The sequence below is a fragment of the Scophthalmus maximus genome, chromosome 3, assembly GCF_022379125.1.
Source record: "Scophthalmus maximus strain ysfricsl-2021 chromosome 3, ASM2237912v1, whole genome shotgun sequence".
NCBI lineage: Eukaryota > Metazoa > Chordata > Actinopteri > Pleuronectiformes > Scophthalmidae > Scophthalmus > Scophthalmus maximus.
In genome coordinates, this window is record NC_061517.1 from 5409570 (window position 1) to 5436141 (window position 26572).

The following is a 26572-nucleotide window of genomic DNA, read 5'->3' on the forward strand; positions in this document are numbered from 1 at the left end:
CATCATCACTCTGATCCAATGTAGGAATGAAGGGGGCTTATCTGATTTCCATTTCCCTGTTCCAATGGTTCTGTGTGGGTTAAACTATGTATCTATCACTTTAGATTTAAAAACTTTGAGATTGTTTTTAGCAATGAAAAGTTATGATAATAATAATAATAATAATTATTATTATTATTATTATTATTATTATTATTATTATCCTTCAGTTGCTCCAAAAAAAAGAAAGAAAGAAAGAAAAGGAAACACACATCTCTCATCCTCAAATAGAAACCATTCCTTTTTCTTTTGCAGCCCTTCTTAAATGTGTATTTTTAAAATGCCGGACGATATTTTGAGGCACAGAGAAGAAAACCCGCCTCTTCTAAGTATATGGTGGAGTTGTGTTTGGCAGCGTGGGGCAGCCTCCGAGCAACACGCACAAGAAGAAGGAGAGAGATGGGGCGGGTAATGCAATTTCATCCAATGACATCATCACTTTTCCTGAACCCAAACAGAGCACGGGAGAGAGGCAGAGGAAGAGAGCGGCTGCTGCGGGGAGGAGGAGGAGGAGGAGGCGAGAGGAGGCACGAACATGAGGAGACGCTTCCCTTCAGAAACACACGGACCGACCATGGAGCCGCCGCCGCCCGGTGTCCGACACGTCTCCACCGACTGAGGTGAGTCGATCGATGTTTCATCATGTGTGTGTGTGTGTGTGTGTGTGTGTGTGTGTGTGTGTGTTCGCCTGCTCGAGACAATCTTCGTGCCGATGTTCCGACGGTGCGCGTTTTTTTCTCCCGTCTTCTTTCCTTTTCTTCCATTGTGCGTAAACGGCTGCGGTGGAAGTGGACGGTGCGCAAATGTGGCCGCGGGGCGTCGCGCGTTTTTGTCTCAAATGAAAGAAAAAGGCCAAAACGTCCCCTTGTGTTTTCCTGCGGTTTTTTTTTTCGGTTTTTTTTTTCCGCTGCTTGCGGGACAAGGGCGTAACGACGTTACCCGGGGGGGGGGGGGGGGGGGGGGCGCAGGGGGAAGGGGGGGGGGGGGGACGACCCATGTCGTTGCAGGGGTTTGGATTTTTTGGGGTTTGGAGGGCCTGATGTCCACGAAGAAGAAAAATACATTTCATAATTTTTTTTGAATGTATCATAAGCATGTTGCCTGGCTTTGGGCGCTGAAACCTGAAAAGAGGGAACATGGACGAGGAACTCTCCTCATCTGAGTCATGTTGGAGCCGAGCTGGTTCGTTTTTCCGTGTCACACTGATGCAGAGAATAAAGTGCGACTCTGTAACGCAGTCTATTTAAAAAAAAGGGACTGCAGACAGTGATGCGCTCCACCATCACCTCCTCCTCCTCCTCCTCCTCCACCCGGCTTTAATTAAACCACATCAGCTTCACAGTGATGATGTTCAGGGGATGAATTAAGATGTCAGCGTGTCTGCAGCAAGGGAAGAAGGAGTGCAGGAGGACGGACCACCCTGCTTCATGTAATAACAAGTCATTGAGCCGTTTTAATCCAAAATAATCATAGTTGGCCTTTTATTATTATTTATTTTGAACATGTTAAAACAAAAATGTATAAATGAGAACACAAGAATCAAACAAAAAAGATTCCGGTGAAAAGAATTCGTGTTCCAATCCAAGTTCATGATCATGTTCACGTACGAGATGATTTTCAATCGTTATCCAAGACGCAACGTACGACTGTCAGTGCACAAACCCTGAGAATGGAGGAGGAGGAGACGTCCAGCAGTGTCTTGTTTTGTATATTCATAGACTGGATTTTTCAGTGAAGAAGAAATAGATCAAATATGATCTATACCGTATATATCTAGTATGTCTTAAAACACGCCAGAAGATCTTAGAACGTGTCCGCCGATGTAAAGTTTTCTACTTTTCCACAATGAGTGTGTCCACCTGTTTTAATGTGCATTTTCCAATTTGTGCATGAAATGATGTGAGGGGATGTTGCTGAAAAACACATGTGGTGAATATTGTGGTGAAAAAACTGGCACATTGGTGAAGAAAAAAAGGAAAAATAGAAAACGCAACCAACTGCAACGGAAAGACTAAGTGGATGAAAACCGATTTGCTTTCAGATCAAGTGGAATTTTGTGCTAAGTATAGTCAGAAACTTGATTGACAGTGAGCAGGAACGATGTCGGCCAGTTTTGCGTATCGTCATCGTCATTGTTGTGGCAGTTTCTAAGTTTTATTGTGCTGTGGGTGTCTCCACTCCGGCGCAACTGAAAAGGACGAGGCGGACGAGTGGAAATGCAGAGATAGTGTTGATTTACGAGCAGCGCGCAGTTTGTGACGCGATTGAGAAGTGAACGACCCCGTTTTCATGCTTGACAGGCTGATTCTCGGCAGAGGAGCAGCGAATTGATGACTATTTTCATTACTGATTCATTAGTTCATCTTCCAATCTATAAAACATCAGAACACAGTGAAACCCGTCGATCGCAGCTTCCTGACATCTTCAAAGTTTCATCACAAAAGACAAAGAAACAGCAGGTCTCGATGGTTAAGAGGCTGGAAACAATTATTCCTCTATATAATAAACTGTTGCATTATTTTCTCTGTTTAACGATAAATCCACAACAGATTGCAGCTGTAATGAGGTTGCTCCAAAACTCGTACTCCTCAGTCCAAGAGCAATCAATGTGATCGGTGCCCACGTTGGCCGATCTGAGGTCGAAGCCGCGTTGCCAGTAGATACGTGTTATCGCATCGAACGTTGACAATGCTGCTTTTCAGTAAATGTGAAACCCGCCGCATTTTCTGAATGGCGTTCTCATCACGAGGAGCAGGATTGTTCCTCGGTTGTTTTCGCAGCGAAGGGGTTTTTATTGGCAATAAAACACGTGCCACTAATCTTAATAAGCCGTAGCGCTATATCAGATTTAAACAATCTCAGATATTTTTTGTGTAATCGCCACAGAGTCTTTCTGTTGAGCCCGTTGGTTGGAGGCCAGTTTGTACGCTCATGCGGTTCTCATTGTCTCGACGCTTTTCTGAACAAAGACCAAAAGCTTTAGGTCAGAGGAAACGCGGATGGAAGGCCCGAAGAGATGGCCGGCGTTCAGGCTGTAAAATATTTAAGTTTCACTGAAGATCTGTCCTGTGAAAATGCTCGATGAATCTTTTAGTGTTTGCAGGCGGCAATTTCTTTTTTTCTTCTTTTAAACACATTTTTGCTTTGAAAAGAGATGACGTGTCCCCGGTGTCTTTTTTCCAAATTGTCCACTGATGTCATGCCGCAGTTTGTTGTTTTTGGCAATTGCGGATAAATGTCATTTATCATGTAGGAAATCCATGTAGCCTTTAGTGGCACAAAGGCCCAATGAAGCGCTGACATCATGACTGGAACGAGCGCGATGGACCAGTTCCCTGAAAAATGAGATGAAAAGGTTCGAGACGAGGGGATTTAGAATGTAGACTTTTGATCTTCTAAATTGAAAAAATGTCCCTCCAGACATGATTTTTTTAAAAGAGGCACCGTGCAGATTTCACGTTGCACTTCTATAACCACAACTGCACTCGCCATGAAAACTAAGAGGACCAACATCGATGCATCAGAACCAGAAGATTCTGGCTTTTTTTTTTTATTCCAGGCGTTCTTCTTCATTGGCAAAACCTGGCGCCTGCGTTACCCACAACACAACACAACCATTGACAGGTCGTCCAGCGTTGTGGGTGCGTTGAGCTAATGTAGTCGATGAGAGATGACGGTCTGGTAAAGTCACTTCTTTCTGACTCTCTCTAAAGATCTTCAATCTTGTCGTTTTTAAACTGACGTCGACTCAGGTGACATCACTACGCGCTGCAGCTCTCTCCTGCTTTTGATATTAATATACTGGATGTTTCATTTGTTTGTTCAACAATGAAAATCCTGAAAAGTCATCATCTACTCCTTCTCCCTCTTTAAAAACAATCTACAAACTATGAATAAGGAAAAATTTTGTTTAAAAAGTTTAGAGACGCAACAATAAATTGATAAATCGATTCATCAGGAAAAATAATCTACCACCATTTTGATAATCTACTAATCCCCAAAAAATGCTGGCTACAGCCTCTGGAATGTGAGTATTTTCTGCTTTCCTCTAGGGCTGCAACTTACGATTATTTTCATTATCGATTAATATGTTGATTATTTTCTCGATTAATGGATTAGTTGTTTGATCCATAAAATGTCATAACATGTTGAAAATGACAATCGTGTTTCCCTAAACCCCCAAGATGATGTTTTGTTTGTCCACACATGGAATATATTCAGTTTACTGTCATAGAGGAGTGAAGAAATCAGAAAATGTTCACATTTCAGAAGCTGAAATCAGAAAATTTTGATTATTTTGCCAATTAAAATGTTTTAACCGATTATCAATTATCAAATTAGTAGGCAATTATTAAGTAGTCAATTACTAATCGATTAATTGATTAACTGCTGCAGCTCTACTTTCCTCTGTCTCCTATCACATTGGACTGAATATCATTGGATCAGAAACCAGGGTGGAACCTTTTGACGCCGTTTTGTCGGCTAAAATAATCCCAATGAAGATAAACTACGAAACAGAAGATGTCCCCCGGCCTTGATCGGCTCTAAACTAGTTGGTTGTGACCTTTTTCAAATCCTCAAATCATCAAATCGTGCTCTCTCCTCCTGCAGCAGACGACGGTGAAAACCGCCTTCCAGTGTCAAACTCTGCTCACTCACGTGTGTCATGAAGTGAGGGTCAAACGAGCGAAGCCAAGCAACGACAGCAGCCAAGAGGGCGAGGCGTGCAGCGCCCTCGACGTCCATTGGATATTGAATTATTGGATTTTGTTGTTGTTGTTGTGGTCGTTGTCGATTCATGCAAAGTGAAGCGGTTTGAGCCTTGAGCAGTGGATGTTGGGAGGATTCCAGAGTAAACGTGGCTGAAACGTGCTGCGTTGGGAACAATAATGTTTGGTCAAGACACACGAGGACCCACCGGCGCTGCGAACATTTCATCCTGAGGAATGAGCTCAGGGCGGCGGACAAATGTGGTTCCACTCTACGCTCGCTAGATTACGTTTATGGACTGTGTGTGTGTGTGTGTGTGTGTGTGAGCGCCCGCGTTTGAGCTCGATTGAAGTTTTTTTCGCGAGAGCTCGGTCCCAGCGCAACTTTTGAGATTGCACATCCAAGCTGTGGCGCATTACATCATGAAAAGCCGAGCCAGTGACTTATTCGTGTGTAATGGGCAGAATAAGTGCTCGCCCGCTCTGTTCCGCCTCTAATTGTTCCCAGATGTTCTGCACTCGGCCTTTGTGTCCCACATCTTGTTGCAGACGCCACATACGGCGTTCGGACTTTATTATAGAAGGGAAACGTGGCACGGAGTAAGTGTTTAATTTGGCTGTTGGTTCCGTTAACTGGTTCTGGTTTATTAAACTGTTTATTAGGGCATTTTAGTCCACCGCAAAGCATAATAAGAGCTTAAACACTTAGGTGAATAATCTGGTTTGTTGATGGACAGAAAAATGTATCGCAAACAGTTGTGATAGCTGAGCGAAGTCTTCACCTCTGTCTTTTCAGGAAGCTGGTTTTTACAACAAAAAGACTCTGCAACATGAGTCGATTAATCAAAAGTTGTTCATCAGAAAACAGCCACTTTGACTAAAAGCATCTTTCACTCAACGATCCCCAACGTCCGGCTTTTCTGCTGTGACCGCGTCCTGCTTCCTTGGGTTTGTGAACTTTTGGTTGGACAAAGCAAGAAGTTAAAAGCAGAAACATGAGTTGATAAACAGAAAAGATTTGGCTCTGATAAACTGCCATGCACATTGTCACCATTCATTTGATCAACTGTATGGTTATGTCGATTAATTCACTGACTGTTCACGACAAATGTCGACACACGAGTTTTGGCCGCAGGATCATCTGCCCGTTGTTTTTCGGACGCGGACGTCAGTGACGGCGGGCGACGCTGGTTGACTGACAGGTGAAGTTGCGTCACGCGGATATGTTTTGAAATATGTCAACTCTAGCGAGTGAAGTGAATGACGCGAGTTTCTACTCTTTGCATTGACTCTGTATGTAATCTTGCCTACTCGTAGAAATACTGAAAACATTTCCATCATCGTCATGTTCCCAGATTCCACTGTGATGTCTTCAGATGTCTTGTTTTGTTCTCAAACCCCAAACTAATCAGTTTACAAGGATATAAAACAGGGGAAAAAAGCATCAAATCCACACGTTTATTGAGCACGAGCAGGTTTATTGTTTGACATAGTTTTTCTTTGCGTCATTCGTTTGCTTCAGCGTTAACAGTTGCTGGTAATTTCTCTGTCGATCCACCAATCGATTTAGCTGCACATCGATGTATATGAGCTCGTGGCATCTTGGGTTTTAATGGAGCAAAAGACCTCACGGAGTGTCAAGGTCAGTCGCTCTGTGAAATGTCACTTTATTTGGTCGTAGTTCACCAGTTTTACAGGGAGGAAAAAGAGCAACGGGACAATGATTCAGTCAGTTTGAAGTCTAGCAGGGGTGCGCAGACGGGTCAGAACCTCCTGTAGTCGGGCCTATCTTGCTCATATGCCTCCCAAACCCCCCTCCCTTGCATAAACAACGCTGCTTTGAAGATAGGCTATAGGCCGGGGCTGGGACCTCTCTCCTTATCAGCTATCAGTTCAGCCCTTTATCCCCCCCCCCCCCCCCCCCCACGTCTGATGCATGCAGGTACCGTAGATACAACGGTTTATACACCAGAGGCTTCTCTGCTGGCTCCTGCATTAGCATCGCAAAATATTCATCAATTACTCCACAGAGTTGGCCTGATGTGGCGAAGCTCACAGCGGGAGGGAGGGCTGACTGTGAGCTCGGCAAGAGATCATCACCGTGGCTGTTTACACGCATACAATGCACATATTCTGATCAAAGGAATTATCTCCGCCTGCGCTGCCACCCCCCACCCCAACACACACACACACACACACACACACACACACACAGACACAGACACAGACACACACACACACACACACACACACACACACACGGACACACACACACACACACACACAGACACACACACAAACACACACACACACACACACATCCCTTTGTTTTCTTGTGTTTGAACCCTGCCAAACCCTTGGGATTATAATGGAGCTGCAACGGTTAACCGATTAGCAATGAAAAGTGCTCTTTAAATGAAATATATTATTATTATTATTATAATCGACTACTAAGTTAATCGGCAAATATTTCGATAATCGATTAATCGTTTCCAGTAGTTTTTATTTAAAAAAAAGTCCAAATTCTCTGTTTTCAGCTTCTCAAATCTGAATATTTCCTGGTTTCTTTGCTCCTCCAGAAGTGTTCACAGAGAACAACTTAGAGTCTCGGCTTTGCCGTTTCCCATCTTCACATCAACTGCTCTGGAGCCCGCGGTGCGCGGTGTCAAAATATGGCCTCTAAAATATGCACGATTGAATATGCCTGAGGAATCCCAATGGTGTGCGAGAGAGCGAGCCCACCAAAAGCAGAGGACTCATTCACAATCCACCCTACAGAGGAATCTGCGGTCACATAAACATTGAAGTTGGCAAAACAGCTTTAGCCTTCGCAGCTGCAACAAACATTCGATTCATCGGTCCGGGCCAGAGAAAATATTGCTCGGAATGTAGCTTTTAATCAATTCAGGCAAACCAGGTCTCCGCCACGTCCTGTTTGGCCACAAAAGGAATAAATGTCTATAATTTTGCTCCTTTTTTTTTTTTGCTTTTGGGTGCAGACACAATCTGTTGGATTCTCAACTGCCGATTTTCGTCATGACCCGCGATTACTTGGATTAGGAGGGAGAATAACCAACAGTGGGTCGTTGTGTCTTCTGTCCTCTGCGTCCAACAGTGTGTCTTTGTGTGCCCCTGCAGTTTATTTTCATTTGTCTTAAAATAAGTTGTTATTGAGGAGCTTAACGCACCACTGCCGCCCCCCCCCCCCTTCAGCCCCTAAACCCTCTCCCACAAGGTGCTTACTGAAATGCCGGTGCTTCGGTGTTTTGAAATTCTCATGAGCTCTTCCTTTTTCGAAACCTCTCCTCCGTCGGTCCGGCCCCATGCGCCACCCTGAACAACATGCGGCGCTCTTCCCATGGAGGTCGTGTTTGTCGGTGTGATGGGGAGCAGATTGTTTGGAGGCTTAAACCAGGATCTCCATATATAACAGCCCCCCCCCCCCCCCCCCCCCCCCATATTATCATTTATTCTGTACCATAAATAGGTCCTTCCTCCTCTTGGCCAGACCTTGGGAAAAGGATGTGGATGATGAGTGTGACTCCTGGTTCGGGTTTGAGCCGCCGCGGCTGGCGGCCAGATGTGGCCAGATGTGGAGAAAATGTCCATAACTAAACCACTTGTGCTCCTCCTATACCTTCTTTTGGCTGGCGTCATTGTTCTTTATTTACCCGGAGTATAAGTATATAAAATTAGCCAAACTGCTTCTCAAATGCGAATAAATGTGCTCCTTCCTCCAGTTCACTGATGGTACATTCAACTTCTGCGTGTTCTTGAGACCAAAAACAAAACAATTGAATTTGTTATCTTGGACTTCAGGGAATAGTGATGGATATTTTTCAGTGTATTCTGACATTTTATACAAAGAACAATCAACTTACGATTACGATTATTGAGGAAAATGTTTGTTTTTTATCATTAAATGACTTTAATAATGTTATCGTAAAACTGTCAGGTTCCAGTCTGACTGATGACGCCATGGCGATCTAATGTCAAACGTCTTTGAAAACCCGAGTCAAGCCCAACGAGGACGGGATAACAGCGTTTCACAGTTTCCTGGTGCTGCCATAGCAACTCACGGACACGACGGCTGCTGATGACCTGGATTAACTTGTCTGGCCCTCGGGCAGCGTGTCTTGTTCAACCCCTCCACATTTTTTCCAGTCATGTCAGGGTTCAGTCGTTTCGGTGCGAATATGACTCACCGGGGATCAGGTAGTAAAGAGAGAGACGCTTGCTGACAACACACGGAAATGTTCGTGTGGAGCCGCCGGACAGAGCTGCAGCTGCTCCTCCGGCAGGCGGCCTGGATACACGGGGCTCGCGGTCTGGTTGGCAGGGGACGCCACCTCTCCGCCCGAGTATTTGCAGTGGTATGAAAACCTGCCTTTTATAAGGGGGCCGTGACAAATGGTTTTCATTACTGGGGCCTTTTTCATGATCGCAGAAATTAACTGCAGCGCAAACTTTGAATCCTTTCACGTGTGAGGGATTTATTAAGGTCATCGTGAGCTGCGGAATGAGACTGTGAAGTTTCCTCTGAGGCTGCGAACTGTGCCACGATCATCTATTAGTTCCAGCACTGATGAATCTGATGATTGCTTTCCTAGCACCAAGTGGTGGACCCTACGTTGACATTTCTTCAAGTGATATGTTGAAAGTTTTTAGCAAACGGTTGTTTATTTACATGTCCAGCAGTTGCGGATAAGCATCGTAAAAATAAAACCTTCAGCCTTCTTATTTTACACAAATTGCTTCAAAAGCAATTTACTGTCACATACGACAAAGTGAAGCAGCAAATCTTCACATTTGAGAAGCTAAATCCCAAAATATTTAGGATCATCATTATCAAAGTGAGAGCTGCAACAGTTAATCGATTACGAGATGAATCGCCAACTATTTTGATAATCGATTAATCGGTTCATGTAGTTTTTATGAAAAAAAGGCCAAATTCTCTGATTTCAGCTTCTTAAATGTGAATAATGGTTTCTTTGCTCTTCTATGACAGTAAACTGAATATCTTTGGTGTGTGGACAAAACAAAACATCATGTTGGAGTTTGGGGAAACACGATCATGTTATGGAGAAAATAATCAACAGATTAATCGATTATTAAAATAATCGTTAGTTGCAGCCCTAATAAAAAAAGTTGCTGATTCATTTTGCGATTTGTAACTCTTCAACGTTTCTCTCGCACACGTCGCACAGATACAGCAGCTACGATTCCCCCAAACCAAGCAGCCGCTGATAATGGCTCGCTGAATGCAACTCCCGACTCCCTAATGAGATCCGACTAAAGCTCCGTGCTTTAGTCGGATCTCCGTGCAAATTAACGCGAGAGGCCTCCGCCGACACCACCGGGGGTTTTTATGGCCCCCAGCTGGAGACCCTGCACATCTCCTCGTCGAGGGCCCGAGTGTCACACTTCTTGTGGGTGCATTAGCTCCGTCCTCGCGCGGAGCTGTGCACATTACCCCCCATTAAACTGTCTGCTCCTCAATGGGGGTTTGTAGCCCACGAGTCTGATTTACGACACACGATTCAGGACTTCTCTGACACGACCCCTCGCTTCAGCCGCCGTCTGACCACAAACGGTAACGTCGGACCATCTGCTAACGCACCATCGCTTCCTGGTTTTCTTTAAGTAGGGCTTCCTGCGACCAGAGATTATGTTTTAATGATCTTTCAAATGCTTTTTGAATAATAGCTGAATCTATTAAATGTCAGGAAAGGGTGAAAAATGTCTCCCAGAGCTCAAGTTGACTTTTAATCTGATCTGCAACAATCAATCAAAGCGAAGAGCAGAGAAAGTCTCCAAGTTGCCCGTTTTTGTCCGACCAGCAAAGATTCTCCGTTTGCTTCCCGTCCTGTTTGTTTAGGCCGATATTGCCTTTTATTGACGGCGCCATTTCATATAATCGGCGCACAAGGAGCTGCGTGAATGTACCGGAAACCGAGTCACTGTCGTCGAGTGCGAGGCCGGCGGGACAAGTCGTGCTTGACAATTTGAAATTTGCTTTGAATGTGAAGTCAGTCACATGTCAGGAGATCCAGTACGCCTGCAGGAGAAGCTTCGTTTCTCCGGCGAGTTTTGAAAGGCAGGTTTTCCTCCATTAAGACACATTTTACGGGCCCAGTGACGTCCTTATTTGTCCGCCTCTCTTTATATCTCCACGTTGCCGTTGAGTTTTTCTGAGCACCCGGTGAAGATCCTCACTTGGAGGGGAAAGTGGATGGCGGAGGGGCTGACAATAGGCCTTTTATGTGGAGAGTTATCCTCGTTCCCCTTGTGTTGGCTCCAGGGGACCATGTGACCGGCTCTCATTCAGGTCATGTCGGCCTGTTCAGCCTTTGACCCTCTTAGAGGGGAAGCCGCTCCCTCAATGTCCCATTCATCCCATACAGATGTCTATGAGAGTTAATGTCTGACACAGTGGAGGTATGACAATCCCCTGACGGGCGTTCGTCCAGCGAGACGAGTAGTTAACTGTTTGCGTGCTGTGTGCTGCTGTTTCACTCTCTAGATTGACTTTTTTCATGTCTTATGCACTTGCTTTTGCTGTAACTGTACTTCTGCTTAGCCTAATACTCAAATGCATTTTAGTCTGGGACCTCTCGGTTCCTTTTTTTCGATTTCCAAGAGGCGTTCCCAACGAACGCAGACCAAAAATGAGCGACGCCGAAAATGTCAACGGACCAGAGCAGAGAGGAGACGCCACAACGTCTGTGAACGAGCGTCGTCGTTTTTTGTGGGAGACAGTTGAAAATATCGTTTTAATTTTAGTCAAATGCTCGTTCGTCAGCGGCAGCCGCCTTTGGTTGTTAACAAAAGTCTTGTGGTATAAGCCCCGCCCATTATCAAATGGTCGGTCGTGATTGGACCGGCAAGATTTCTGCCGGTGGGGAATCGCTTCCCAATGAGCTCCCAGAGTCCATCTGGGTCCCCAGGCTCACCTCCCTTCCTAACGTCCCCTCAATGAAAGAGGTGGAGGGACAAAATCCACAGTCCTCATTCTGTGCAACAATCTATTTTAAGAGGGAATGTTGTGATAAAGTGACAGATTTAGACAAAATCGGGTGGACGTCTTCCAGAGTTACAGTCTGGTTTGTGTTTCCCTGGACGACGGTTGCATTCAGGGTCTGGTTCCCTGTTGGCAAAATATATCAGGATTTGTTCAGGTCTGACTTTAACAAACGTCTCGTATCAAACCTCTCATCTCTCCTCGTCACCGTTCACGAGCAAAGAAAACTGATGTTAAAAACATGATATTAAAGGCAGAGGACGGGACGAGCGCAGAGTAAAAACCGTGATGCAAATGTTGCCATTATGTACGTGTCATGTATTAATTTGTCTCCTCATTGATCCACACGGACCTGGCGGATTCGTCTGAAGTCGCGTGCTACACGCACGTCATCATTTAGATCGGTCACATAATGTTTCTAAAGATACACCAACTTTTCCACCTCATCAAACATCAAAAACAAATTTATATGTCGACTTTCTCGCCGAGCTTTAGTGCAACAGCAAGACAGAGGGACCTTTGTAATGAAAAAACTAACTTTGGAAAGTGTCCAATTGACTAATCTAACTCAGTCGGCTGACGCCGTGTGGTAACATCAGATAAACTTTAGGATTGATGTCGTTGCTTAACGTGTCTCAGTTCAAACAGTAATGAAAGTCGGGTGACACTGTGGAGTGGCGTGGGATCATGGGAGTTGTTGCCTTCGCCGCCGCTGCCGTCGGGTCAGTCAACTCCTCCTGGTTAGGATTCCTGCAGTGTTCATCGTTCAGGAGTTGTTGTTTTACCAGGAGCAGTATTAGCTGCACAGGATTAGATCTAGTAAAACTACTGAATGAAGCAGTTTCTCGTTCGAAATCTGGGATTTTCTCAGATGCCGCGGAGGCGGGACGTCCTGGAGGAGATGCGAGCTGAGCTACCGATAACGTTTGCTGAGCTTTATTTCCTCCGATAGCTTAAGATCCAGATGTTCGGTGACTTTAAACCTTCGTTCATTTGAAATATATACCAAAATGTGTATAAAAAAAATATTTAAAAATATAAAAACTGGATAAAACGGTGAATTTATGACCTCCTCTGGCAGGGGAAGGGGATGTGACGCCGTTGACAGGCGACCAAAGGAAGCGGATCATTACCTTCATTAGAACAAGAGTGAGGAATCCCCCACATATTTGCTGTTTCACCCAAAAACTCTAAATTCTATATTCTATAAAATGTCATTTATTTTGAAGATGTGACTCAAAATGTCATCTCGCAATGGTAAAGAATTCCCTTCAAAAAATTTCCGGATCCAGATCTGGATCCCTGCCAAAATGTACTCACCTGTCACTATGGCGGAGACGTATCGTTGATCACATTTTCATACAAATCCGTCCGTAACTTTTTGAGTAATCCTCCTTACGAACAAACACACAACCAGACAAACCGAACCGATCACACGAACCGTCCCCGGTGAACGTAGGAATGTCGGATTTCTTCAGGTTTTGAAAATTGCTGGAAACATTAAGGATAATGTAAGTACATAGCAGATGTTATAGCTCAGTGGGTTACGCCGCTGACTTTGGTACAGAAGGGTCGGGGGTTCGGTTTCCCAGTTTTGCCAGAGTAAAAAAACAAAACAACAATTTTGTATGTTGCTTTGGACAAAAAGCATCTGCAAAATTGAATGTGATAACTCAACCACATATATCACATAGTTCTCGTCGTTTTTAAGACATTTTTTTGTTGGAAATATTACATATTAGACCTTTTTGTGGATTTTGTCCACCACCTCTTACATTAGAAAGTGATAATTTGTGTGTGGGGGGTTGTGAGTGTATTTGTTAGCGGGATTACACAAAAAAACTGCTTAACCCAGTTCCAACAGACTCGCTGGAGGGACGCGGTCTGGGCCTGGAGAAACGCCCCTTTACACTCTGCTGCGGATGTGGAATAAGAAGCCGATCCAGGGATTTCTTTTCCTTTTTCCTCACTTTCTTGAACTGTGTTTCACGACAAATGAAATAATTTAGGTCATGAGACCACTTCCCTTTATCATTTCCATTATAAGAACTAGTCACTCATGCGTAGGATCGGTGTAGGCGCTCCACGGAGAGGCGTCATTCTGGTTTCAGAGAGTTTTTAGGTGGAGCAGCACTGACCATATGCAGACTCTCTCTCTCCGTGTCTCCGTGTCTCTCGCTCAGCCACTAGGTGGACTCAGATTAGAGGCCCGGCCGTGACGACGGTCTGGGCAGGTCTCTGCCGTATGTGTCAGTAAATCCTCACCGGACACAGGCTCGTTTGCTCTCTGCCACTTTTTTCCTCCCCTGTGTTCGATGAGAAGCTCAGCGTCTGCCGTGCGTTCTGTCTCTGCTATGGTCCAGCTCTCCATGACCTGTGCAGATTTCCAAAGGCAGCTCGGCCCATTTTTTTCTTCTTTCTCATACTGGATTAATCAGTGACTTTTTTGTTTGATATTCATCTTGAAAGCATCGTTTTTTGAGGGGGGGCCTTTCGCTCAACACTTGGACGCTGACATTTTCCGCCGCGGATCTGGGGCAGTGCCGGAATCGCCCCGTCTCGCCCCGTCTCGCCCGCCGCACTGGCGATTGACTGTTTTTGGTCACATCTGAATGACGATAGCTTGAAACAACTGACATTCATGTGAGCAGCCTGGGGCACTTGGTTTTGACCACAGGAAGTCTGGTGTGGGGCAAAGTCGATCCAGGTCAGGTCTCTTGTCTACTCAATTAGGGTCAAATAAAAAAAGGAATCGCTCACGTATGCGGATTTGTTTCAAAAGAACTGTTTGCCGAGGCTGTTTCGCCTTCCATTATCGCTTCATTGTATCATCCTCCCACATTCTGCTCACGACACCAGACTTTTCCTCCTCCTCCTCCTGTTGTTGCTGCTGCTTCCTTGGCGCTCAGTCATGTTGTCACCGGACTTGGTTTAGCGTGTCTGGTATGTCTGGGGGTATGAGGATGATGTGGCTTCATTAACAGGGCGAGCAGATGAGTCACGCAGGGTGAAAAACCTGGAGAGACAAAACCACACAGAGACACAGAGAGAGAGAGAGAGAGAGAGAGAGAGAAGGAACAGGGAGACGCACAGATTCATTCACAGAAATCAACATGTTCAATGTGAAAGAGGTGAAAACTCTGAACTGTTTTGATACATTATTAATCATTTCAGTCATTTTCTGAGCAGAAAAGGCCAAATATTCTGTTGTCAAGCAGCTTTTCTTTGCCTTGTATCATAGTAAGTTGAATATTTTGGGGGGGTTTGCATTATTCGGACAAAGTGGCACATTTAAATAAGTCGCATCAACCTCAGGGAAATAATATTAGGTATTTCTCTAAAGCTTAAAGTGCCCATATTATACTTCTCAGGTTTTCCCCTTTTCCTTTGGTGAGTCATTGTTTTTTTTTGTGCATGTTAAAGTTGAAGTTAACGTAACGTCTGCGACAAAGGGAGTCCTTCTCTCCCACAGACAACACCGCCCCTGAAGAGTCTGAAATGCCGCATTTGCATTCCTGTCTTTTCCCCCCCCGTAAAGCTGGTACGTCAGGTTAACGTGCCCGTGCGACTTCTGGCTAATTTAACTGAAAGTGCTGGCAGTTGACACCGACAGTACGGCGGCTACAGTGACTCTTTACAACATACAACTGACGTGACGCACACTTTAAGCTGTTGACCAATCAGAGCAGAGTGGGAGGCGGGCCCAGAGATGGGGAATGGTATGAGACAAATAAAACGTATTTTGATCATCACAGCATGTAAAACCTGTTCTACTAGACCTCCACATTAAAATTGTCTAAGAGGACAAAATATGGACACTATTAACAGTTATCTGAGGGTAAATCATTTGGCCGATTGACAGACAAATGGCAAATGTTTTGTAGTATTTCAAGCAAATACGTTCCAGGTACCAGCTTCCACAGTGACACATATATCCGCCTTTTTGTGACACAAACTAAGCGAGATATATTATATTTGTCGACAGACGATGACACAGAGACGCGTTGTAGAAATAACCTCAGACCTGCTTTCGTGTTTCCACCCTGCAATTTCTTGTTAATTATATATATATATATATATATATATATGTATATAAATCAATACTGGTGGCGAAGCTAATAGATGAGCTAATACCCACAGATATATGGGCGTAGGTCTGCTTGTGATACGTCAGCCTTGGGGCCTCTGCTGGCAATTTCCCGGCCAATTTTTTAAAAATCACAGACATTGATTCATTGATTAGAATTGATAAACGGAGAAAACAATCTGCCCTAAACTGTTCACATCTCCCGTTCAGAATTCATTCTGCTTCCCGTCGACTTTCCTCTTCTCCCCTCAGCGTCGACGCGCTCGGGACCCGGTCCAACGCGCGTCGCCAGTGTGATCGAGAGAAGACAATCCTCTTAGCACAGAGCCTGTTTTTCTTTCTAGGCCACTGACTGAGCGAGTGGCTGTGTGCAGAAAAGTCCTGTCAGTTCAGTCCTGGCTGTCGGATATCCTCTCCCCGTTAAGTTCCTTTGTCCGCTCCGTGGTAGGGTCTCTTTTGGAAACACAACCCCCCTCTCCTCCTCTTTATGGCCCGAGCCGGCAGCTGCAGGGTTAATGTTTAGCAGCAGCAGCAGCAGCAGCAGCAGCAGTTCATGCAGGCAGAGAGGCAGGAGTTGGAGGAGGAGGAGGAGGAGGAGGGAGTGCAGCAGCGAGGTGGGGGCTGGTCCACAGCTGTTGTAGTAGGCAGGGTCTATTGGGGTAGGAAGCCTGCCTCACTCGCCCTGGAACAATGGGAGACATGGCAGCCTCTGCAGACGGCAGGGACGCACACACACAATGCACATGCCCAAGGACAGGCCTCTTCTAGCCGCGGCGTAGAGGAAACCGGCTTCCTCGCCACACTCGGAGGGTGACGGCACGTTCAAAAGGGGGAGGGGGGGGGTGGGAAATAATCTCCTCCTCAGCCCGGAAAAAAAACAGAAATGTGAGGTTGTGGCCTGTCTGTCGCACTCTCTCTCTCTCTCTCTCTCTCTCTCTTTCCTTCTGGTGCCTTTTTACGTTTGACTGTGGTGAGGAGACCTCAGATGCGGTAGCTGGATGACTGAGGAGGCAGCGGGAGGAAGGTGAGCCGACCGGCGCTCTGTGCCGCGAGGGGGAGAAAGGGAATTTGTTGTGAATGTGTGAATACCGATCGATCATTCTATCACAGCTGACATGCAGTTGTTCTGGGCCTCTCGCTGTGTTTGCTTGTTGGTTGTTTTCTTTTAGAAAACTTTTTTAGCACGTTTTCATCTGGTTTTATGGCCTTGACTCAGTATGAATGGACATAATTACTCTTAAGGCAGGTGTGTGTGTGTGTGTGTGTGTGTGTGTGTGTGTGTGTGTGTGTGTGTGTGTGTGTGTGTGTGTGTGTGCTGGAGAGAGAGTGTGAGGGAGGAGAAGGTTGGCATTTGGAGAGAGATTTTTCGTGTGCGTGTGTGGCTCACATTACAGGACCACTTAGAAGCAAAACCGAGCATCATCACTTTTGTTTCTTCGGCCGCACCGACGCGAGAATCGCAGGACGATTGTTTTTCGGTCGCAGCCAACAAAGTCTCATAAATCTGCCAAATGTGCGTATTGGCGCGGTCGCAGGGGGCGCCGCCTGAACGTTGTCTGCGTTTGAATGTGTGTTAAATAACACGGAAAACTCCGCTTGTGTGGCGGCGGCGGAGGTGCAGGGGCCCTGTGATGTGTTTCCTGGGCGTGGAGGCCGCCTGGCACAGATTCGAAGAAGGATCCCTTTGCGTTTCTGTTTGATTGCTCTCAGACGTACGTGGCGCACATCCAACCTTTCGGGGCCTTTTGGGAGAGGGAGCTCCCCTCCTGCATCTCCCCTCCCCCACCTCCTCTCGCCACTGCCGCCTCCGCTCCTCATCCCAAATATTGCTTGTGTACGATTCGTCTCGGCTCATGTAGCCAAACATCAGACAGGAAACGGGGCACAGAGGGAGGCCCGCCAGCCTGATTCTGTCTCACCCACATCTCTCTGCCTCTTTGATATTTATCTGCATCTGTATTAATGATGCAGACAATCGCGTGGTGATGGTGTGTCTGCGAAAAAAGAAATCGACATTGGCCTACATTTTTGGGGGGGGGGGGGAGAAAAGACTCAAGTCTTCTCCGATCTCGTTTAATTCCGTCATGTGAGGATTTAGGTTTTCGTCACATTGTTTACATCTCCCGCCGACACAGCAAGAACTTTCAATCTGCGCCTTCTCCAGATTGGCAGATGGAAAGGCTGGTGTTTGACATATCCTGAGACGGCCCTGCCTCTGCCAAATCCCCAAGAGTGCGACTGACGAGATTTAAGAAGCTTTTGTGCATTTTCTTCTCTTGCGAAATGTTTTCTTTTTATCTTCCTTTCTCAGCCTTGTCCTCATTCCACGAATCACACGTGCTCATCCTCCCTCATCCGCGGCGTCACACCAAACCCTTTTATTTCTTCTTCTCCAAAGTCTGAATTTAATTCCTCAGCCTTGGAAAAATCTAAGTGCACCCTCGGTGAATAAACACTGGTGGCGTGCCGTCGCTGACGCCTCGTGCGCGCGTTGTTTTTTCGCTGCCGTCTTTGTGACCCTGCTTCACGACACCGATCACAGATCACGTCTCTGTTAGATCTTTTTTTTTGCTCTTCTGCTTCCCCCCCAGTACCAGGTGTAGCAGCGAGGACACGGCCAGATCAGATGATCTGCTCCTGCTCTATTAAAACCCGGATTGAGGAGGCAGATGCTCAACACCTCTAATCCCATTTCAGTTTGACAAGACCTAACAGGATCAGGCCCTGGCACCCTATAGAAGTGCTTTTGGAAATGAAGAGTTAATGCTGCGGCTCGGCGCCTCCACATATCTGGAGTGATCAGAGAAAACGCTGATTGAGGAGGCGCTGTCGCAGACGGGGGGGGGGGGGGGGGGGGGGGGGGGGGGGGGGCGGCGGTCCCATTGGCGCTATAAAAGAAGCCTTTGTGGAAGGAGGACATCATTAACAGGGAACTCTGTTAATGGGGGAATCCCACATTAGACTAAAACAATAGGAAAACAAAAATCACTGTGTGGCAGTCGGTGTCTGAAAGACATAAAAGAGGAGTTCTTAAACGGCGCGTCTGCTGAATTATTCATCCGTCTTTCTTTCATTACACTTTGCGATGACTCAGAGATGAAAGGGAAGATGGGAGGAGGAGCGATTTGAGGGAGAGCGAGCGAGATAGGGGAGTGGGGGCTTGCGGTCTTGGCATGGCTGGCGTCTGCCGCCGGAGCGCTGGTATCTCCCGGGGGCATTTCACGGAGCGAGCGTCCTCCTCTCCTCCCGGTTTCCTGTTCACTGGCAGGGCGGGGGGGGGGGACCTGCAGCCTTTGCCCGCCACACCCCATCACAGAGGTGACACTGGCCTCTCAAACTCTCCCCGCCCAATGAATATCTCCCACCAATAAATAAAACTTTAAAAGATCCATTTACACTCCAAGATGGTGTGCTTCGTGGTCTTATGATTCAGACGGACGTACACAGGGATGTCAGGAGGTTTTTCATTGGTGAAAGAGGAGGCTGCTTCTTCTCTTTATTCATTCAAAACGTGCCCGTGTGTTTTCTCCTCTCCTCAGCTCCTTGGTGTTGTTGTCGGGAGACCGAGGTGCCTGACGGGAGACTCGACTCCCCCTCATCGAGCATCATAAGAAGAGCTGAAACCACAGGTGAGTGCGTTCACGTGTTCACCACGCGCTCGAAAATGAGCTTCTTTTTTCCACGAATGAATTCCCCGCGGCTGCGGCTACCGACGATCTTCTCTACTGATTTTGACCTGCTGATTAATTCCCTGATGAACGGATTCATTGTTTGTTTTAGAATAGGTCGGAAAACTGCTCGCGGCGATTTTTGCAAAAGCCCAAGTTAAGGATGCAATTTGTCCGATATTAATCTATCATCATGTTGTTTTATGGATTATTCAGTTGACTATTAAAAGTAGAAAGTAGTGAAAATGTCCCTGTCTTTAACGGGACATCTTCAGGTTGCTGGTTTTGTTGGACCAACAGTCTAAAACCCCAAAAATATTTAATTTGCGAGGATGTAAATCAGCAAATCCTCACATTTGTGACACCAGATCCACTTAATGTGGCTTTTTTTTTCTTGAACGATAGATTTTTTGTTGTTAATTGAATAATCACCCTCTCATCATTTGAGCGGAGATAGCTTCATATGGCTGTTTGACATAACATCAGACTGCACCAGATAAAATTGTCAAATTCCTCAGGAGTCCTGTATCTCTCTACATGATCTCCTTTTGATGACTGATGCAACATGTTTTTCCCTTGAGCCTCCCCCTCAGAGATCCTCCTCACACTCTTGAAATCATCCGCTACAGATGAATCGACCGATCGTTGCGGCTCGAGTTTTTTGTCTTCGTGAAATTGACATTGATGGTGAAGAAGCATCGCTCGTTTTCTTGCCTGTGTGTGATTTCCTCTGCTTGTCTGTCGTCGGGCTCGTTGAGTGGATGGGTAGAACAGACAGACGCTCGTTCCGTCTCTGTCGGTGCACGCCCACGAGAAGTTAGACCGAACCCTTTGCAGCAGAGTCGCTGCTGGGCGGTTTGTTTCGCGATTTATTTACGGCACTTGACACCTTTTCGTTTTCCCCTGGTCGGTGTCAAGTTGCATTTTATTTGTTTGCCGGTGAATGCACGCCCAGAGTCCCCGCAGCTCACATTGTTCCTGGTGCAGGGATCCAGTGTGACTCATTTTTTGGGGAAGAACAAAAGCACCACCACGTGCTCGCTCGGCCTCAGAGGCGATGAGCACGGTGATCCCTCGACGTTCTGTTCCGGCCACTGGAACTTGAAGCTCGTTTACACTCGGCAATGTCCGATTTAGTGGCTGTGTTTTTTGAGAAGGGCGGATTTCCAGAAACAAAACAAAAAGCCTTGTGCAGACAATGACCTCCATCGTATCTGTTCGCCTTTGTGTCGCGTCCTCACTAGTTTTTCCCCGCTTCATCTCTTCGTTTGCACATGTTCTGTAGAACATTGTTTCTGTTATGCGGACAAACTTTAAGGATTAAGGCAAATGCTACACTCTTTAGAACTCTTATTTGATTTGATTTATCCCACTGAGACACAGTATCTCTTCTGCCGGCGGGTCCTGGAGGCTCCACCCCTGTGTGTATCCCATGAGCAGGGCTGTGACTAATTATTGTTTTCATTATTGATTGAACTGCAGATTATTTTTCTGGTGTAATTGATCGTCTGTTTGGTCTGTCGAGTGTCAGACGGTCGGTAAAAAATACGCCCGTCGTGACCTCTGAGAGTCCAAAGTGACGTCTTGTACAGTAAAAAAAACCACACACACACGCACAATACTAACCTCTAAGTGCTCCGGCGGTTGAGCCGTTACAAGCGCATCATGTCAGATACGGTAACCGCTGCGTCCGCGGTTTGGATTCTGGCCGTTGACCTTTGCCGCGGGTCGTACCGATTCTCTTTATCTCTTATTTCTTGTCTGCCTCTTTGACAATTCAAAAAAAATGCATTAAATGCCCCCACACAAAAAGAATCTTTAAAAACATTTTCCATTTTCATTGCTCAGCCATCGCGGTGCAGCAGTTGCAGTACACGTCGCTCACTCACTGCTGCAATATTCAACAGCATATCGGTCAGACGGGTCTTTTTTTTCCTGTGTGACATACTTTTAATATCTTCAGGACATTTTTTCCCTCGATTACACTTGTGTGTGGGGGTTTTCACTTGTAATGAGGTGTTGTCGTATCAGCGCGGCTGCCGGGCGGCGAGGCCACTCAGCGGCGCTGAGCATCAGCTCTGTTTGCATTCCCCTCGTGTCCTCTCTCTGTCGGGCCTCTGACAGCAGCGCCAGCGGCCGCGAGTCTGCCAGCCGAGCTCGGCGGAGGGAGCTGCCTGGCACTGCAGCCCCGCTGGGACACACTGAGCCTGTCCTCCGCCCCCGTCAATGAGCCTCTGTGTGCGCGCACAAGGGTCCCGGGCCGGTCACCGGCTCCCGCAACCCGCCGTCACGATGATGACAATGCTGCGCATCACAAAGCAGAGCTGCAGTGTTTCCCGCACTGTCTATCTGCTCTCCCGCCCTCCTCCCCTCCCTCTGTTTCTAGAAGCATAGATTCAAACGCTCAGGCAAAGCAGGTTTGCTTTTGCAGCTCTGTTCAACAACGAGGCCGTTTGAAATGTTGCGCATCAAATGTAAAAAAGGCATAAAGACAGCTTATTAAAAAAAAATGAGATTATATAAAAAGACACAAATAAGAGCTGCAACGTTTAGAACCAACAGGACGTGTATCTGCAATTATTGTGTTGCTAAATCATTTCAGTATCATTTCTCAGGCAAAAAAAGAAAAATCATCTTGTTCCATCCGCTCAGATATGACCATTTCATGATAGTTTTAGTAAACTGGTTATCTTCGGAAAAAAATAAATCCTTTGAAGATGTCATCTCGAACTGTGGGAAATTAAAACAGACATTCTTCATTATTGTTTCAGGCAAGATGATTAATCTAGGAAATATTCATAAGCTTTACAAACAGAGGAAATTATCTTTAGTTTCAGTCGTGGATCAAACCACACCCACACATTCCTTTGAGTAACTAATATCCAAAGATGTTCATTTATTTATTAATTAATTAATTTATTATTTCACCTTTAGTTGCACATTCAGCCACGAGCATGAAAATATAAAATATAAAACATAAGAAGTCATTAAAGCAATATTCTGGTGTCTTTTGAACCACCACATGAAGCTGTGCTGTACAACTTTTAAAAGATAAACTTCAACCATATGAATATGATTTCAAAATGAGTGTAATAAAATAGGAGATTTGAAAATTTTTGCTCAAATGAAACAGATTAAACTGGATCATTGGAATAAAACGTCAACAGAAGAAAAACAACAACTCTCATTTAAAAGAACTGCGAGTTGTGGCAGATAAAAAAAACGGAACGCTGCTCCTCCGTGTTATATTGACCTGCCTCCGATGATCTGACAGGTCTGGACGGCTCATTACGCAGCAGCAGTCGATGGGACTTTGATCCAGTGCTCGTCTCAGACGAGGCGGCCTGTTTGGTATCTGGATATTTAGAGACACAAATTTTCAGTTTTGAGAGATTCTTCTTTTTTTTTCCCCCAGTGAAGCAGTTTTGCAGATCAAAAGAAACCGCAGCGGCAGCGGAACCACATTTTCATGTTATATTTAGCATCACTTTTGTTGTCTTTTGGTCCAGTGCTGTAATTTCCATGTGAATGTTCTGGAACACAGAGAGAGAGAGAGAGAGAGACGGACGGGTGCACGTTTCTCCGCCCTGCCGCCTGCAGCTTTAATGTGCATTAGCGAAGAGGAGAGCTGGTATTTATAACTGCTCAGTGTCGCTCCGGTGTCCAAGGTCAGATGGACGGCGAGAATCTGCTTCCGTTCTTAGATGGGGCCCTCATTGATCAGCCGTCCATTACCCGCGTAGGTTGGCCTGCGTTCAAGTCCGTCGCAGCTCAATAAGCTGCCTTTACACGTTGGATGTTGCTGCTCAGCTTTTGTCCATCAAGAGTTCGCGTTGTTGTTCAATAATCTTCCTGTAAACGCTCTGCAAACGGCTCCGGTTACACAAGGCCTGGCACGTCGCCACTGATTTTCTTTTTTTTCTTCTTTGCGTGTGTGAATCTGTTAGAAGCTATTGAACATTTCCCAGTAGCGGGGTGTTCTGTGTGTACGTGTCGTGTACATATTTAGCGCGAGGATTTGGCGTTTATGTCAATACCAGAGCCAATGGGATGGTCAGTTTCTGAATCACAATGAAATGACGCATTTCATGCAGAGACTAACCTGCTGATTACTTTCATGATCAATAAATTCATGATGTGGTCGCTGAAAAAAGAAGAAATAATACCCAAGATGATTTCTCAGTCCTTGTTTACGACTGTATGATGTAAAACGAGGAAGAACAGAAGATTTTCTTTTATCAAAATAGTCGACGGATCGATTAGTAAACCGTTGCATTTTTCTGTACTTTTGTTGTCGCCTGCATTTTCCCGTGAAACGACTGGTTTGTTTTCTCAAACATTTTTCTAACTTCTCCGTCCCGTGGTTCTCAGCACCAAGCTGGTTCATCCCCGCTGAGAACATTAATCTTTAAAGCAGCTATAATCAGTGGGGTTGGGTTTTTTTTACACTAACAATGGATCACGGGGAAAGTGGGTCACTCGTAGTGATTAGTGATGAACCCACAAAGATTTATAACCGAACTCTGCAGAGCTTTTTAACATCTGTGAGCTCACAATTTTTTGGTCTTTACAGGCTGCACCTGTACTGTTCACTTCAGTTCACTCGTAATGTAATTTCCAGCTGCGGCCTGTTACAGCAACAAAATAAATGCTCAGCATTAAAAAGCAAACTGACTTAGACGCATTTGGCAGCTAAAGAGCCAGATATTTCCCTCAGGAGCTGGTTGAGACCAAAAACGGAGCAAAAACTCGAGTGAATACTCGACCTCCATGCACCAGATGTTGAGAAACAAGTTCAATGAGTGATAATGTTGCTCCGTCACAGTTGGATGTGTGAATAAGCAAACAGTTTCCGATAGGGCTGCAACTAACGATTATTTTCATGACCATTTCTGTCGATTAATTTCTTGATTAAACGATTAGTTGTTTGGCCCATAAAATGTCATAAAATGTTGGAAAATGTCAAATCGTGTTTCCCAAAACTCCAAGATGATGTTTTGTTTTCAAAAATATTCAGTTTACTGTCATAGGTGAGCATAGAAAATATAAAATATTCACATTTTAGAAGCTGAAATCAGATAATTTTTACTTTTTTTAAATAAAAACTACTTGACTACTTAATCGATTATCAAAATAGTTGCAGATTAATTTAGTAATCGATTACTAATCGATTAATAGTTTTTGTTCCAGCTCTAGTTTCTGATGAGATCTATTATATCAACTAATAATGTGTCAGTGGCGCGTTTACAAACAGATCCTGACACTTCAATGTGTTTTATAAAAAAAAAGAAGGTTAATACATTTTCTTACACTGTTGAATGGTGTGCTAGTACATTTCGTTGGGACAATTTCCAACGTTAGATTAAAAACATTTTTGATGCTTTGGCGCGTAGTAAAGTACAGTACAGTGAGTGTGTGTGTGTGTGTTCATGGTAATAAAGGAGCTTGTCACCCAGTGTAACAGTGCAGCTCATTGATGTGTTAGAAATAGTTTCCCGGACGACAGTGTGGCTCTGTGGCACAGAACAATAAGATATCTCACGCTCCGGATACACAAGGCGATGGATCTCAGTCGGATCAATTAAAATAGTTGGTTTTGGTTCTTTTCATGGCATTTGTTGACGATAGGAAGAAAAAAAAATACTATATCATCTGCCTTATCTTCAAAGAAAATAGGTCAACCATCTCAAATGTTTCAGTCTTTCATTGATAAAACTTTACTGTAAGTCGACATTTTGTATCATACAAACGTTTGATGAATGGTTAATAAAGTTGTTATTTCAACAGCTATAACTTTTCCTGTGAGGATATATTTTATATCATATCGCAAATGTCTGGCTTTATTATCATTCAACATCTGTTCATACACCAGCCTCCTACTATGGCTGCGAACAGGGTCTTTTTTATATATAGGTACATTATAACATTGTGATTTAATAAGTAGATTTAGTCAATGTTCATATACTTCTCACAAACGGTAAAATACAGTTTTACCCTTATATTTGTTCCAAAGATGCTAAAAAAGAAATTAAAATGAGAATTTAAATCGGTAAAGTATTCTAAAAATATGACCAGGTATAGATTTTGTTTAGATTTTATTTATAAATATTCAATTTCATAAACAAGAAGCACGGCTTGAAAAAGGTGGAAAAGAACAACACACAAAGAAATCGGTACAACATTCGGCACCAACCTAACAAGAGAGACGTCTACAATACATATAACACATACATTAGCTACACACACTTATGTGCACAAACAGACATTCATACACACAAAATAAATAATGTGTGTGTGTGTGTGTGTGTGTGTGTGTAAGTGTAAGTGTGTGTGTGTAAGTGTGTGTAAGTGTGTGACCTGTCCTGTCAGGGTTTAACGCTGCTGGAGAGCTGTGCCAGTTCCTGATTGGCCTCCTGCCACAGAGTCAGGCACGTCCTATCCGCTCTAATGATGACGCCGAGGCTGCAGTTTGATCTGTGGATTTGTCGGAAGCTGCGGACCTGCAGCGGAGAAACGTATAGACGCAAAGGCTTATCGTGCAATCGCAGTCCGTCTGTGTATCGGAAACAATGCAGGGTGGATGGATGGATGGATGGATTAGGGTCCGCTCGGTAATCCTCAATATATACAGTAGATGCTGTGACGTTGGAATCAACAACGCATTTTGTGTTTTGCGTGCCGAGGAGACCGAACTCTCCGCAGCCGAGCTGAAACCAGATCGCGCGGCTTGTTTACGGGACTGATTTGAGTGTGACGATTGGTAATAACGTTAACATCACTCCTGGACACGGGAGCAGCGTCTGCTGTGAAGCAGAATCTCGGTTTCCCTGGAATCCTCCGGCGTCTGTTTTTCGGTTTTTGCTCGGAGAACCAGATGTGTGAGGTTTACTGCGGCGGTGGGGAGAGGGGGCTGGCACGGCCGGGCCACGGAGAATTAATCGCAAACAATTTTGAAGATTTGTTTTTCGTCGCTTTAGAAGCAATTTCCCAATTCCCTTCTTCTGTTGAACATCATCGTGTCAAGCGAAAGTTTTTAGTGATGTCACCT

General features: G+C 45.2%; 1 protein-coding gene across 3 annotated transcripts in view; it reads left to right on the forward strand.

The window, feature by feature from the left end:
* Window positions 1-428: 428 nt before the first annotated feature.
* The window catches only part of nckap5l (NCK-associated protein 5-like), a 38755-nt gene continuing 12611 nt past the window's right edge, over window positions 429-26572 (forward strand). Inside the window, exons 1-2 of one of the 3 annotated variants that reach the window (XM_035644526.2) lie at window positions 429-659; window positions 19396-19485. The gene's annotated coding sequence lies outside the window, so the exon portion shown is untranslated. Of the gene's footprint in view, window positions 660-14313; window positions 14477-16716; window positions 16881-19395; window positions 19486-26572 lie in introns of those variants that run through there. The other 2 variants (XM_035644528.2, XM_035644527.2) reach the window with 2 other exon arrangements.